Genomic DNA, 15,951 nt, shown 5'->3' on the forward strand with positions numbered 1-15,951 from the left:
AAAAAGCAGGAAGGGGTAGTAGTCTTTGGGATCCATCAGACTTGGTAGCTTCTTCATAATATTGCAAATATGGACCCAGGCAGGCAGCAAACCTCTCTGAAGAGATTGTCTGGGCAGCAAATCTGAGCCTCAGTGCCTCTCAGAGAGGAATCTCCAATGACTAACACCTTTTGTGCCTTATTTGTGGCACTGGTTCTGATGCAGGTAGGAGACTGAGCCAACTCTGTGTGGTTGGTCTTTCTAAGTTCCCTATGATTGGCCTTTCTGAGGTATTTACTGGATCTCCCAGAGATTCCTCTCTCCTGCCCTAGAACATCATATCTGGGGTGCAGGGGTGTTTCAGGGGCAAGGGGGAGACTCCTCCTGCAGCTCCAATCACAAGGGTCCACTCTCCCTCATCCTGTGAGTCTTTCAAAAGTGATCATTCTGGGCTGCAAGCATGTTTACCTAACCCTTGCCTGGACTTAAGGCAGGGCTGTTGCTTAGATCTTGTCAACTTATAACACCATTTGTCAATCTTCCACTCAGATTCCTGAATGCCACACTGTCTTTTGAGCTCCTTTTATAACAGAGCCACCTGTTTGAAGAGCTCATCCAGCTAGGCACACTTGCGTACGTGACACCTGCCTCTCCCTTCATGCCCTTGGGGGACTTCCAGAGACTGAAGTTCCCTGGAACTGAAGGTCTGGGATTCTCTTTCAATCCTCGGGAGGTCTGTTTGGGTGTAGACATTCGCCTGGGGAGGTTGTGGCCACCCAGTCTGGGTTTCAGCATCAGACTGTCAGGCTTGGTGGGTGGACACCATTTCTGTTACACTAGAAGGCCCTTCCTCCACTGTTCCCAGAACACAAAATGGCTGACCTTGCACGCCCTGATGCTCCACATGCCCTGTTTCCCGCACTCCTTGTCGCTTGCACTCCCCATGGGCTTCCTTTGTCTCTGCCCAAGCCTCATTAGTCACTCTCGCAAAGGCTTTGGGGTCCAGTCAGCTCCCTCTGCTGCCTCGAGGGGCCTCACTGGAGGGAACCCCCTTCACGCCAGGATCCCCTGCTCTGCCACAGAACATAACTGCTCTGTAGCCAGTCACCTAGGTGAGATTATTCTTAGGCCATCCTTTGAAAGATACAAAATATACATTTGGAGCAGGTGGCGCAGGTGGCACATGAGGCTAATTTGAGGAGCATCAGGAAGCATTTCAATTCTGGCAAGCCATTAGCAGTAAGATTGCTTTATTTAGCATCTACTGAAATGGTGTGGTTTTACCCTGTATTGCACACAGTTTAGCACTCAATAGAGACAATAGAATCACAGATACTTAAGAAGAATTCAACCCAATAACAAAGAAGGATGGCAGCCTGTGGTTATTTCTTGAATGCCAAGTTTGGCAGGTGTGTCATCATACAGGCTGTGCTCACTCTCTGGACCTGGTTTGATCTCCTAAAATTCTCTGGTGAAGAGCTAGCTGTTTAGTTCAAGCTAGTTACCTAAGATACATCTATATCAGAGGGAGGAAAGCAGCAAGAGAAATCTCCACAGAACTTAATCCACCATAAGGGATTTCTGACACAAGTAGGATGAACTGTCCCCTGGGAGTGCCTCATGAGCATTTCACGTAACTAAAACTTCAAGTAGATACACAATTCCAAAGTTGAAAAAATGCATGGTATGCCTAGACATCAAAATGAAGGTACGATTGCAGCACAGAAAAGCATAGATTTGTGTAAGAATTATTCTAGCTGGCTTGGCTAAATATAGTTTTGAAGACATGGCAGCATGACCTATGGCATGAACTAATAACCAGATCAAATACAAAGGTTTCAAGGGCTCTTGTACCTTGCCCATTTTGAAGCCTGCATTGTCACTGTCTCTGCTACTGTAGTGGATAGTCCATGACTGTGACCACTGTGACCTCCTCAGTCCGTAATCAACACCACTTCACATGTAGGCATGTTCAGGGAGGCAGGAAGAAATTTCTAGTCGGTATGTAGTTTTCACATTTTTTTTTAAGCTTTATGGTCAAAACATGGAAAAATGAGCATTTTTAACAAAACTGCTGAGTAAGTTTTTGGCTACTTTTTTTTTTTTTTTTTTTTTACTGTTAATCAAGGATAAATACTTTACAGTAAAATATGTATGTTTGGGTAACATTGCTTTCTGGGCATGGGTTTCTGAGGCCATCAACAGAAGCTGGAAAAACAGCTTGATGGGTCATGCATGTTTGGACAAAGGCACTCTTTTCACATAAGAATCTAATAAAATGTGAAAGGCAGCTCTCTGTATATTCCTGCAAAAGTAACAGTGGCAGGAGGAAAGGGAGACACCCATTCCACTCAGTGAGGGCCCCCCAATCTGTAGACTGCTTTTGACCTTCAGTGAAACCTGAGCAGATGAGATCACCATTGCTACTCTTCTGCAGATGGGAATCAGCTCAGCCTTGGATGACTGTGGCTTATGGGGCTGTCAAGTGTTGGCAATTTGGAAGGACAGTTTAAAGTAATCAAAAAGATTTTAAATGTCTCATTGAAACCCTTTGAGGAATAGTCATTAGAGAATGAGACTTTTAGAAAAAGCCCGGAGACTGCTGTGAGAAATTCTCCTTTTCAGCTACATGAGACTTGGCAGGTCTGAGATTAGCTGCACTTCTGTAACTTTCACTGCCAAAGATAATAAACAAATAATATTCATTCTGCCTAAAATGGTGGAGAAATCTACTATCTAATGAGAATCCCTTCAAAAACTAGGGAAAGACGCACAGGGCAAGAAGTCTGTAACTGTATTTCAAGTTATGCTTCTGTACTTCAAAACTGCTAGGCGATCCCCCTCTAACATTATGGTCATTGAGAATTCCAGAATTATTTTTATTAACTCTCTCAAGACTATCTAGGGCTGTGCCCTGGCTCCTGAAAGCATTCCCTCCATTAAGCATCACATTAGTCCAAATATGTTTAACTTCAGGGCAAGGTGTAAGGTTCATCTATTCATTCAGGTTTATGCCAGTGGAATGAATGCAAGGCCTTGACTATGGGTTTGCTTATACAAGGAAGGTAGGGTGTGAATTTACAAGCTACAGCGTGAATTTACATTATGTTGGCTGCTCCCTGCATGTGTACTTTAACATGCACTTGAGGAAGCCACTTCATACAAAGAAACTCTTAGTATGCACTCTCAATGTCCATATGGGGTTTCAGAGCAGAGCAGCTAAGGCAACATCAATCCACATCTTAGCTTACTGCTGGTAATTTACCTGTACAGAAAAGTCTTTGGTTGTGAATTTGCCTGATTTCCAGAAACTAATGCCCAACAGTTAAAACAGTAAAGTTTCTGTAAAATCTCAACAGGAAACAGGAATAAAAGTTACAAAATATATAAATAAATAAATAATTGCTTCCCTTAATTAAAAATTATGTTTCTGTTGTTAGATCTGTATGTCTACCTAAGTAGCCACTGTTAGAAGTGAGGTTAATTTGCCATCTAAAAAAAAAAAAATCTTTAAGATCGTAATATTCTGGTTTTCTTGCTTTAGGTGGTATAAAAAGTCTGGAATTTCTCCTCAGTTGTACACCAGTAATTCTGTACCAAAGGAAAGTGCACATTCCAAGAATGAACAAGCAAACTGACACGCTAGATCTCAAATTCGGTCCTTTATAAATTCAGAAAAACTTGTGTATTGGCATGTCTAGAAACATGAAGGTACCTGCTTACCTCTGTGATCAGCTGCCCACCAGATGTAACTTAACAGAGCTGCATCTGCCTCAACAGCAGTCTGCCACAGTTAGAAAAGTAAGAGTACAGCCCTGTTAATTGCCCAGAGGGCACAGACATGCATACTTTTCATGACATTTCCTTGCTAGAAGCCTAATAAAAAAGTCTGTTCTTTAAAACAGGCTGTGTATCACTAAGAAATGATCTCCCACTCCCAGTTAATTCATTCTAAATTCTTAGTAGGTCAACATCCACTTCAGGGTCTTCCAAGTGCATGTTGTCTCATCTATGTTTGTCTTCAAAATTATAAATTCCTCAGGGCATGCTCTGTGCTTATCTGTGTCTTGTTCAGTGCTGATCATATCATCAAAGATTAGCAAATAATTCTCATTATTAATAATAATAAATAAAATGTGGCAAGATGTTCTTGCACTTCTTTTTTTTTTGCCTGCAAAGCATGGCACAAGAGAAGATGGCTTGGACTGACCTGGCAAGAATCAGACTTTTCAGGATATTGAAAAGTCAGGTCTCCAGAGAAAGAACAAACACTTCAGCACTCAATCGACACACTACAGGCAAGCAATTCTCATTTAAACTGTTCAGTTTGGAAGAGTGATAGTCTTTCCTTTCCCTGGGCTCTTCTGCATGTTGGGCTTTCCCCCCTCTCCTCTGCATGTAGAAAACCAGCTGGGGTAACTAAAGTGCAGTAAAGTAAAATAAACAGATCAGCAAAGTGCTGAGTCCAGTCATTTTCCCCAGGAGAATCTGAGAAGCTCCGAGGCTTTATTGGGGATTGTAATTAACACCTGACTGAAGCACGTTTATGAACAAAGTTGGGGAGGGAGAGATGTTTCAGTCTTGATGTGAATGGTTTTGAATTGGCTCATTTTTATGGGCTATTTTGGCAGTGGCCATGATTTAGTACAAACCTGAAATGAAAAGGAGTTTGGGGCTTCTTGCCACCTCCTCCTCCCACCCTGATCTAGCTCCATGTGTTTCCATTTAGTACTAGAGAACAGGCAATTGATGTCTGGAGTCTAATGCGAATGTTTATTCTGCTGTGGAATTATTAGCATTATTTTTCAGTTAGGTATAGCTTATTTCTACTTTAGATTAACAAACTCTCATTTAAATTTATTTTTTTTGTGATCACATTGTAGACAAATATTCTTGAGAAAAGGTCTGTCATCTCCTAGATTCAGACTGCACCCTCTAATTATATCTCTTTGTTAGAGACTAAATCCTTTAAATTCTTCCAGAATTAAAAAGAAAAATCTCCCACTGGCATTAGCAATGAGTAACAACAAAAACTGAGAACATCATAGATTTACTTTACTGAGTTCCATTATTTTCGTATTAGAATGGCTTCATGAGCACACCCACTGCATTCTATCTGTCTTTCAGGGAGAGTTTATGTTTGTGTTTCCCTCTTTGTTTTTGACTGATCTTAACTCAGCTATGTGAACTCAGTTTTCAACTTATATTTAGGAGAGAATCTGGATTTTTGCTTCAAGGTTCATCAAGATAAAGCTGGAGTTTAAGCTTCAGAGCACCCATATTTTACCATCATTCCTACAATATTAAGATCACAGAAGTTTGTCGTGATCAACAGATTGATTTACACCATACTGGATAACTTGCAAAACATACCTGCTCATATCAGATGTGTAAGCAGTTCCACCTGTGAAATTTAGTTTGAGATCCCTTCATATTCCATGAAGTCTAATCAAGTGCTCTGTAGCAAGAAAACATGTATATTGTGTGTTTAAGTACAGCACATAATTAAAACATAGTAACCACTGGTATTAATACTGCTGAGATAGCAGTAATTCCTGAGATTAAAAGCCTGGGTTTAGACCTCTAGTACACAGTGTTGACAGTGCTTTCTCTATATAACCAAAACTTAAAAAGAAGAAGAATGCACCAGTTGAGCAGCACCTGGGCCTATCTGCTTTAGTCAACAATTTATCCTAAATATGCGACAGTCTTGTGTTTAATTGCTAAAGACACAGTATTTTCTGAAGAAAATATACCTAGGGGTAGAAAAAAGTGCACTAATTATATGTCCTCCTGCTCAGTAATCTTTAATTCTCATTTATATAGCACAGTTAGATGAGTCGCAATGTCAAATGAATTAATCTCATCGTCCTGTAGTAGAGACAGAGAAACTGTAAAGCATTGTCTACATGTACAGAACAACAACAACAACAACAAAATGGTAAGAAAATAAAATGTCCTAATAATCTGATCAAATGACCATTTTGCTTGGCATTTCTCCAAGTTGCTAAGATTTCCAGGCATTTGGTCAAATGACTGACAATATAATCAGGATGATGGTAAGCAGACTGGCTATTGTATAAACATCTCTTTGGGCAATCAGTCAAACTACAGAGTAATGCTTTATGTTTCATAAAAGTAAGATGAAATGTTTGTGGCATTTATGTGCCCATTAGCCACAGCACAAGTCTGAGTAATAGTTATGGAATTTTCCTTGAGCTTGGTTAAAGGCTACTGATCTACTTGTTATAATTATTGAGAGCTTCCATCTGAAAAGCATGGTATTGTAAATTTGGCAAAAGTATATTAGGCAAGTTCACTCTATCATAGCCACACAATATTAATCAACCCTCGCTGTCTCTTCTATCTAGATATTTGTTTCACTGGCAGTACTGAGGCCAATACATACAAGGCCAGCTATTTAGATGTCTAGTAGTATATGTGCATGTTTTAAAGGATAATTTACCATGACAAGCAAATCCATATGAATCGCTCTCACACTTCCCTAGACTTTAGAGGTCCCTTTGGGGTTACTTTTGGCACTGGACTATATCAGGGGCAGACACGGCCATGATTCATTTGAAAGGTATAATGCTAGGGATCCACAGCTGTGTGGGTCTTCCTACTACAGCACCCAAACATCTACTAGAAGGCTAAATTTGATATGTGCATTGCTACTTTAGCTAATATTCTAAAGTCCAATAAGCACCTGGAACCATTTCCCAAGCTTGCAGGGGAGAGTGTCTTCCTTATTTCCCACCACACAGCTTCTCAGTACTCAGTCCAGTTTTTGAGGCTTCACAGCCAACGCATCTGACCCTGCAATTTAGTCATTAAAAACACAGCTGGAATCCAGTTTAAAAACAGTCCACACATGGGTTTTGTGTGTACATGTAAATTTTGTCAGGCCTCAGTGACAAGCTACCAGCAAGAAGGTCACATCCTTTGTGCTTTGCTGGCTTGGTTTGGGGACCTGGGGGAGGGATTTTTTTTTTGGTTGCTTTTGTTTTAATTTTTGCTCCTTAGTATTCCTAGGAATGGATACATTTTGTGAATTAATCCATTATTCTTTTGTTTTGCAGTTTTCCATATATGCAACCCAAACCATGCATTACACTTTACCTTAGTGCTATCTCCTATGCAACTAACAATTCCTTGGGGGAGGAGAAACTCTAGAAAAAAGCTGCTTGTTCAAAAGCTAATGTATGATTCATGTGTTCGTGTTACAATGTCCTCCAACAGCTTTGCTTTGCTTTGCTTGTCTAGAACCTAAGCAGCACTGTGTACCATCCAATCTGACTCTCTTAAGGGGAAGGTGACACTCCTGAATGATGATTCTGCACTTCACAGCTCAAGTATTCATAACATGTTTGCAGGTGACACAATTCTCCTTTTCCTTCTTGGGCAGAGTGACTTAAACCTATTTTGAGAGCTATGGATTTAGGCATACAATGAGCACCTTTATGAAGAAATTTGGCTGTGTGGACTGAAATCTGCTTTCACCAATGCAACTTGTTAGAACCTTCAAAATATCTCTCTCTACTGTTTATGAAACTGACAGAATAAAAAAGGTAAATTGAGAAAAATGAGACAAAGTTATTATTTTCTTATTCGGAGTTCATAGCTGAATCATAGTCTGTCTCTAAGCCCACATGGAGTGGAACACAAAAACAAATCATGACAAACCACTGAGTGTGGCTTAAGACCTAGTTTTGCAAAGACTTGTGTATGTACTTAATTTCATAATATATTAACTTTCTTATTGAATTTTCTTCACCTACGTTAATTCAAAGCAGTTGCTTGTGGTCTTAAGCTTAAGCACATCCCTATTTACTGGACCAAATATAAGTCTGCTACAGCCACTCTACCTTTCCAACTTCTTTTTTCCTCAGTCAAGGGCTCTGTTGTTGTCCTCTGTGGAAGTTGGAGTGGACCTTCTCTGATGCTGGACCACAGCCTTGATTTGTATAAGGTACCTAGACAACAATAATAGTGGAAAATGTCATCAAGTAACTGCCCAGTTATTAAGTTGTGCGTTCAACTAAGTTAATATTTTTGACTGAGCAGAGTGCAGAAAACAGAGCCAATACCTGCTAGATTTTTGGGGTCAAGTACAGTGGACTCACTCTAGATATATGAAAAAGAAACGGGAGGTTGTATTTGGTCATCTCCCTCCCTCACATTCTTTTTCCTTTCCTTCTACTGGTTATTACACTAGTAGGAAAATACAGGAAAAGCAGAGGAAGAGGTGGGCATCTCTCTCTCTGCTTCATATATCAGTAAGCAAAATCAACCAGTCAAGCATGAAACAGCCAGACGCCTTTCTCAGTCTGGGCTCCCATTTATCAGTCTAAGCCACTGCAGAGCTTCTGTGAGTGGTATGCTTCTGCTCAGCAGAGATATAAGCTTTCGTCTGCTCAGCCCTGCCACTTCGATGGGGTGAGAGAAAAGAGAAGAGATACAGCCCTCATACTGGTACTTCACCAACCATTGCAGAGTACAGTCATGAAGTGGACCTGAACATGTCCTGTCTGGGTACATTTCCACCATTTAAAAACTAAAGCACATGCCACAGTGAACAATGTTATTGCCTCCTCAAAATCCATACACAGTTAAAGATCATTAAAAGTACTCCAGCCTCTTCATTCGTTCTCTTTTGGGAACAGAAATAAATGACTTTTACACTAGATTATGGCTGACTTATTCAGTTGCCAAAACGTTTGGAGACCGCAAGTATCCCAAAAAAGCTCAAGCATATTATCATATTGCAGAGAGGGGAGCATCTTTCTCAAGGTCTCTACTGCCGCTTTCCATTTATCTTGCACTTACCTTAAATACAACATGAGCTGAAGCAACTCTGAACCTCCCAAAAGACACTCAGCACGTGAAATTATGATGCCCGTAGACGGTCAGCACCTAAACCACACGTGAGTTTGCAGATCAGAATCAATGGTTTATGCCCTGAGGCAAATCTGTAAGCCAGAGCAGACTTTGGAAAATGAGAATAATATGCTGCCTGTGACTAGCTCCACTAAATAAGAAAGCAGCTGTATTTGTACAGCAGGCTTTAAGATTTTCAGTTTTTGCAAGCAGACACCATTTTGTGACATCTGGGAGGGAAATGTGAATTCCAAGCTTGCCACATATAGGGTCCCAATCAGATCTAAGATTTAACAGAGCAATACTTGATTTTAGTCCAATTTATTTTGGAATTGTGAGGTTATTTTTTAAAAAGGATATAACTCAGAGAGTGTGGCACTTCAAGAACAGAAATGTGTATGTAGATGACAGCTGGAAGGAAAGTAGTATTCCTATTAAACCTTGTGAAGAAAAAAAAAATGCTACTCAATGTATTTTTACAAAAAGAAAAATTGGACAGAAGAACAGTATCTTTCAGTTAATTGCACCACACATCTGGGAAACTGAAAAGAACTAAAAGATGATCAATGTCTTAAAAAAAACAAAGCAATATGTTTCCCAGGTTACTAGCCTATAAAACAAAAAGTAGGCACAATAGTGAACTCAGATGCTCCATTATTCTGTTATGGTCTGCACAGGGTTGAAAGTGCTGAGTAGGACTTTATTGTGATAGGGAATGTAAAAATAAATGGGAAGAAGAGAAAAACAGAAGAGAAAGGAGTGAAGTGTTCTGTAACAAAGGACTTCCTAGTGACTTCTGCACATACACACTTCCCTCACCATGACAAAAAGCTGCTCTCAGCTGATCCAAACACAGTCTTTCTTCCATCTCAACTGTCACTGATTTTAGGCTCTGTCCACCATCAGATTGCATGTCTTGTGTCATACAAGTTTTTTTAGACTCAATTAAACCAAATTTGAGTCCACCCAAGAGGAATCCTACCCAAGATACACTTCTGCTCTGATAGACACTCTGTTCCAAACCTAATGAAGACAATAAAAGAATCTGGGGGTGGAAAGACACCCTCTTCAATTAAAATCATTTGTATCATGTAAAAGACTCACAACAGAAGCAAGTAGGGTTTATGAATATCAGCTGAAATCAGCCTCACAGAGAAAGGGACAATATTTAAATTTCTATTGCTTAGCAGTCTTTGAGTTGGGAATTAGCACAGTCTTCTGATTAACTACTTGCGGGGAGCATCAGTTTGACCTTTTGCATGCAAAACTGCATGCCCTAAATTAATTTTTCCTCTCTCTCTTACTGAGATAAACAAGGCCAGTTACATGACACAGGCTGCCCTTTTCCTCTTGCCATTCCATATGCAAAATCAATTCTAACCAGTTAATCCTCTAATTTAAGAGCAGACTTCTCAATTTTTGTGAGTGATTAGAGGGATTTTGCTTCTTTTAAGCAGTTGTAGGTCAATAATTTGTATTCAGATTGGAAGCAAGTGCAATAGCGTCATAATAACATAAGTTTCCTAATAGCAGGTTTGCATGAGCACTTCAGAATGAGCAATGTTCATTAATATATCTTTACAAATATGATGGAACAATATAATCACTACAATGGTTAGTTAGCATACCTCTCCAGAGATTATGAGAGAAAGAAAAAAGGGGAGAAGAAATGACCATGTTCAGCAGGTGATCAGTTGTCCTTTTTTGTATAGATAAGAAACTTCAACTATTCAGTTTTCAAATATTATTAACTAATTTGGGGAATATTTAAATCACATTATTACTCAGACATTCTTAATTGAAATTATGCATATCAGGAACAGCTTTCCTGAAATCAGATAAAATTACTCTGAGGCCAAACATGTAAACTTTTTAGTATTTATTCTCCAACAAATCATGAGGAAACGTAATCAATGTGCAGAATACATTGCCATATCTACATAGATGAAAATTACAGAATCATAGAATGGAATCATAGAATAGAATCATAGAGTTCTGTGGGTTGGAAGGGAGCTTAAACTCATCTAATTCCACCACCCTTGCCATAGACTAGGAGATTTTCCACTAGATTAGTTTGCCAAAAGCCCTATCCAACCTGGTCTTAAACAATTCCAGGGATGAAGCAACCACAGCTTCTCTGGGCAACCTCTTACAGTGCCTCACTACTCTCATGGTAAAGGCTTTTTTCTTAACATCTAATCTAAATTTATCCTCCCTTAGTTTAAAACCATTTCTCCTTGCCCTATAATGAGAGCAGAGTAGAGGGAGAGAATCTCAACCTTCTAGCTACATTTCTTTTCATGCAGCCCAGGATACAGTTGGCTTTCTGGGCTGTAAACATACTGCTGATTTGCTGATTTTTTCACCCACCAGTACTTCTCAGTCCTTCTCCGCAGGGCTGCTGCTCTCAATTCATTAGTCACCCCGGTCTGTACTGATGTTCGGGATTGACCCAACCTAGTTGCATGGTCTTGCACTTGGCCTTGCTGAACTTCATGCCCATCAAAACAAATTTCTGTTTTCTCTTACAACATCCCAAAGGATGGCAAACAGAAATGCTGCATTCAAGCTGCTATCTCAGACTCTAGTAATGCTATTACTCTTTAATTGTGGTCAGAGAAACTTATAGTGGCCATATGAGAATAAATTCTAATAATAAAACTTGAAACCCTCAACTGTGGTCATGCACAGAAATGAAGCACACTTACAAAAATCAATGGAACTGGGACAGTAGCAATAAAATGCAACCAAATTTGAAAGGAAATTATAATCCTGGTGATATTTAGTCAATTTTACTTAAGATACAATCAACAATAAGGCCACAGCTTTCATCTTAATACACAGTACTACAGTATATACCATAAAACCAATTATTGTAATAGGATTAAATTACAATGGGACTATACTCATTAGAACATGGAGTGTGGGCCCAATGAATGGAAACAAATGGCAAACTGTTGACATTAATGTATGTGTTATACAGGAACAACAAGGATTTATTTGGGAAGAGTAACACCATCAAAGCCCAAGACATTTGTCTTGACACCAAACAAATGTTTATCATTTTGAAATACATCCCTATGACAGCCCTGAAACTGTATTTGCATATATTGGAAAGGATGCATTAGTATGAAAACTCTTTGTGATTTTATATTTGTAGATAACACAAGCAATATATATACAAGCAATCACTCAGATATTTGTGTTTGTAACTTCACTAAAATTATAGGATGTAACTTTAATTATTCAACTACTGTTACATCTTATCAATTATTACAATCTAACTATATATTGACTCAAGATTTATTGCCTATCCCCACTGGAATGAACCTTACATTAGTGAAGAAACGACTACAACATGATAATCTGTGTCAACTCCTAAAACACACCCAGAACAATGGACACAAAACCCTATTCACCTTTCATCATGACATTGAAGAAACACACTAAATTTCAGAGGAGTCCATGAGGATGGAGAGCATCAATGGTGGGAAGTCTTGCTTTGGTGATTCACTACATGAACTGGAGCACTTAACTTAATGCTACACCCCATCACGATCCTGCTTTTCTTGTTATATTTGTTTGTTATTGAACATTTTCTTATACATCATGGTTTGGAGGATGGCTAAATAAGTTACATCACTACAAGAACATCTCCATGTATAGAATACCATCTAGATAAAATAGATGAAACATTTTTATCTCTAATAGTTTTAGAGATTGACCAAACATGAAAATTTTCCTCAAACCTTTATTGAAATGTGGCTTTGTCTATTTATAGGCATGGAGGGAAGAGGTGACCACACCACCATTCTGTGAAAGACATGAATTGACTTGAGTCACAGGGTAGAGTGTGGTGGAGTAGCGCTTTTCCTGGGTTAGCTATGGTTCAAGATTAACTAATGCTACATCACTCCTCTGTTGTCAATGGGCAGCAGGCATAACAGGCACTCCCTGATTGTGTCTTGGATCCTGTAAGCTAGATAGTAGCCCAATCTGGGAATTACTAGAGCTGTACATTCTGGAAGGTACCATAATGGTACAGTTGGTGGAAAATATCAAAACTGCCTTATTTGAACTATAGAAAGGAGGGGAAAGTACTGACTAACAGTCAATCATCCCACAGTTCTATAAATAGTGGTCCTAAGCAAAGAGCCCCTTGAGCTCTCCAGGGATCACAGTGGACTGTGATACTTGATCTTCCCTGAGTCTCTCAGGACAGACTCCTTGAGGTTTAAATATTGCCGCTGTACACACCAACAAAGGAGAAGGGGGAGAAGTTAGATTTTCACCATAAAGAAGGGTGAGGGGGAAAAGGGGGCATTGTAAGCACACAACTGAGTTTAGATATCCCCGATATCCTGCAGTAAATCTCGTGTGAACCTTGCCATTCTCAAATCTTTAAATATGTTGCTGTTGTTATTGTGGTAAATTATTTTGAATCATTATGTTAAATTAGCTGATGATTAAGTGCTATTAAAATACATAATCTAATCTTGTAATTTACCATAAAATATTAAGAAATCTTAAATTGCTGCTAAATCAAAACTACATAAAAATCTGTTCAGGACAGTTTCACATTGGCCCACCTCTCAAACCTGTCAAAGTTAATCTGAATGGCATCCCTTCCCTCTAGAGTGTAAATGGCATTGTTCAGCTTGGTGCCATCCATAAACTTGCTGAGGGTGCACTCAGTCCCACTGGCCATGTAACATGAAGACAGTACCAGTCCCAATATGGACCCCTGAGGAACACCACTTGTCACTGGTCTCCACCTAAACAACCAAAAAAATGTTTTTTTGGATGCAGTCATCCTGCCAATTCCTTACCCACTGAACAGTGATTCCCATGCAGGGAAAGTAAAAGGTGAGGTTCATGGAAAAAAGTACGAAATCTACCCTTTTTTCTCAATAGGAACTAGAGATTTGTACCATTCTAAGATGCATTATACCTTATTCCACGGTGAAATAACAAAATGTATTTGCTGTACTAATACAGAGAAAGGGACTTGATGCTTTGTTTCTTAGATTCCATCACCTCAGAGAGGAAATACTCCTTGCTTGTCTGTAAAAAGACAATTTCAGACCCTGTCTGCTTTGAATGTCTAGAATAAGAAGCATTCATAATTTCATGATGGAGCTTAACAGGTTCCCCTGACAAAGCTTACTGTTATGCAATGAAAGCTTACATTCTGTTGTCACACCATGGCTCGTAGAAAATGCCAAGTTCCAGTTCTGCCCAGCCATAGGCAATTCAGCAGCAAACAGTACACACTAGAAAAAAGTGATAATGACTGGATAAGCCTCAGTGAATTACAGTAATGTTCCATCAGTTCCTAAGAAGAACAAAACATTTGAATAAAGCCCACTCTAACATATGTTGCTCAAATTTATCACCTCAGGATCATCCAAAACTTTTAACATGCTGGTTTCTTCTGGAAAAAAAATGGTTCGCAAATATCATTCTCTGTCATTCTGGCAAAAACATTTCTGCTCTCGTTCACTAACATGTATATACGGTAGCAACAAACTTGCAGTACACAGAACCAGTTTCTACAGGAAGGTGTTGAAGGAAAAGCATTTGTGTTGGTGTTTGTTTCTTTGTTGTTGTTGTTTTATGACAATTTGATAGGTTTTGAGTTAAATTTCTTGTCCTTTTTTTTCAAAGGACTGAGGTGGCCTAGTTTCACCCTACTCTTCATATTCCCCCCTTCCACAGTTTCTGTTTCAGAAACAAAATAGAACAAGAACCAGCCTGATGTTACTAAATATTTCACTTTCAGCCACAAAACACAGTTTGAAAACTTCATCTCTGCTTATCTGATTTAAGCAAAAGCAGGCAACAAATAACATATTTACCATGAACTGCATTAGGATTTATAAGATTTAACTATTTGCTTTCACCTGTTACTGTTAAATTTTATTGATTTTTTTTTTTTTTTTTAATTAGTATTATCTGTAGTGTAAAAGATTTTGGAACTGATCAAAAGAAACCAGCCATCATGGAAAAGCATTCTTTTAACTGAAAGAGTATTTTGCATTTGTCACAGGGACTCTCTGCCACTTATTCAAGAACACAATGGTGCATACAACCATTTTTTTTCAGAGTTAGGATGTATAGGAATAAGTCTTCATGATCCTTTGAGTACTACCTATACAGAGATACACTTTTTCTCTATATAATTTTCCAAAGGCATTCCAAATGTATCTGCTGTAAGAAAATAAACTATTTTTCTTAATTTAGCAAATCTGAGAACAGAACTAAATGCAAGTGTCAAATTCCTACAGTATAGTATACTGCACAAAGATCAGCTGACTTGGGGTTTTACTTGCTTATCCTGGGAAATTGTGTGGCTGAGTTTACTGCTTTGTTACCATGGCCAATCTAGATGCTGTAGAGACTGTGAAGTCAGAGATAAATTACTTTTCTCTCTGTTTAACAAAAGTTATCCTCAAAAGGAGAAAGAGAGTGATGGTTTGATTTGCATTTAGTTGCCATACCACAGTACATGTTCATAAATATTCCTTTTTATTAACCAGTGTAAATTGAAAGCCATTTATTATATGTAAATATAATCTAAATTTGCATCCTCTACAGGTGCCCATGGATACCATGATGCACAAAGAGGAATAAAAACAAACCCCAGATATTTAATACTATTTAAATAACAGGCAGAGCAAATTTCTAGGATATATCAGTGCTGGAAATAAGATAGAAGTTGCATTTTTCAAGGTCATATCCTTTGAGCTCAAGTTCAAAGATTCCATGAAATGTCTCTTGCTGAGTCATATAAGCACTAGGTGAAGGAACCAGAAGGGAAAGGAACTAGATGAGCCTCAATGAAAATCCTTTTAAAAGGCAAATAACTCAGACAAACTGATGGTAATCAGCATAGCTGCAAGAAAGTGATAAGATTCACTTGGGAAATTCTCCTAGATACCCATCACAATTTGTTTAGTCCACAGTTCAGTGTTCTTGGAACAGTTTCACATAACTCTCCTTCTCTATTTTACCAAGAAAGAATGAAACCTATGTTTTCTAACTCATCATTTCCAATTTTGTAACATCTTTACTAGGTCCACATAACAAAAT

The sequence above is a fragment of the Anas acuta genome, chromosome 2, assembly GCF_963932015.1.
Source record: "Anas acuta chromosome 2, bAnaAcu1.1, whole genome shotgun sequence".
In the NCBI taxonomy this organism is placed as follows: domain Eukaryota; kingdom Metazoa; phylum Chordata; class Aves; order Anseriformes; family Anatidae; genus Anas; species Anas acuta.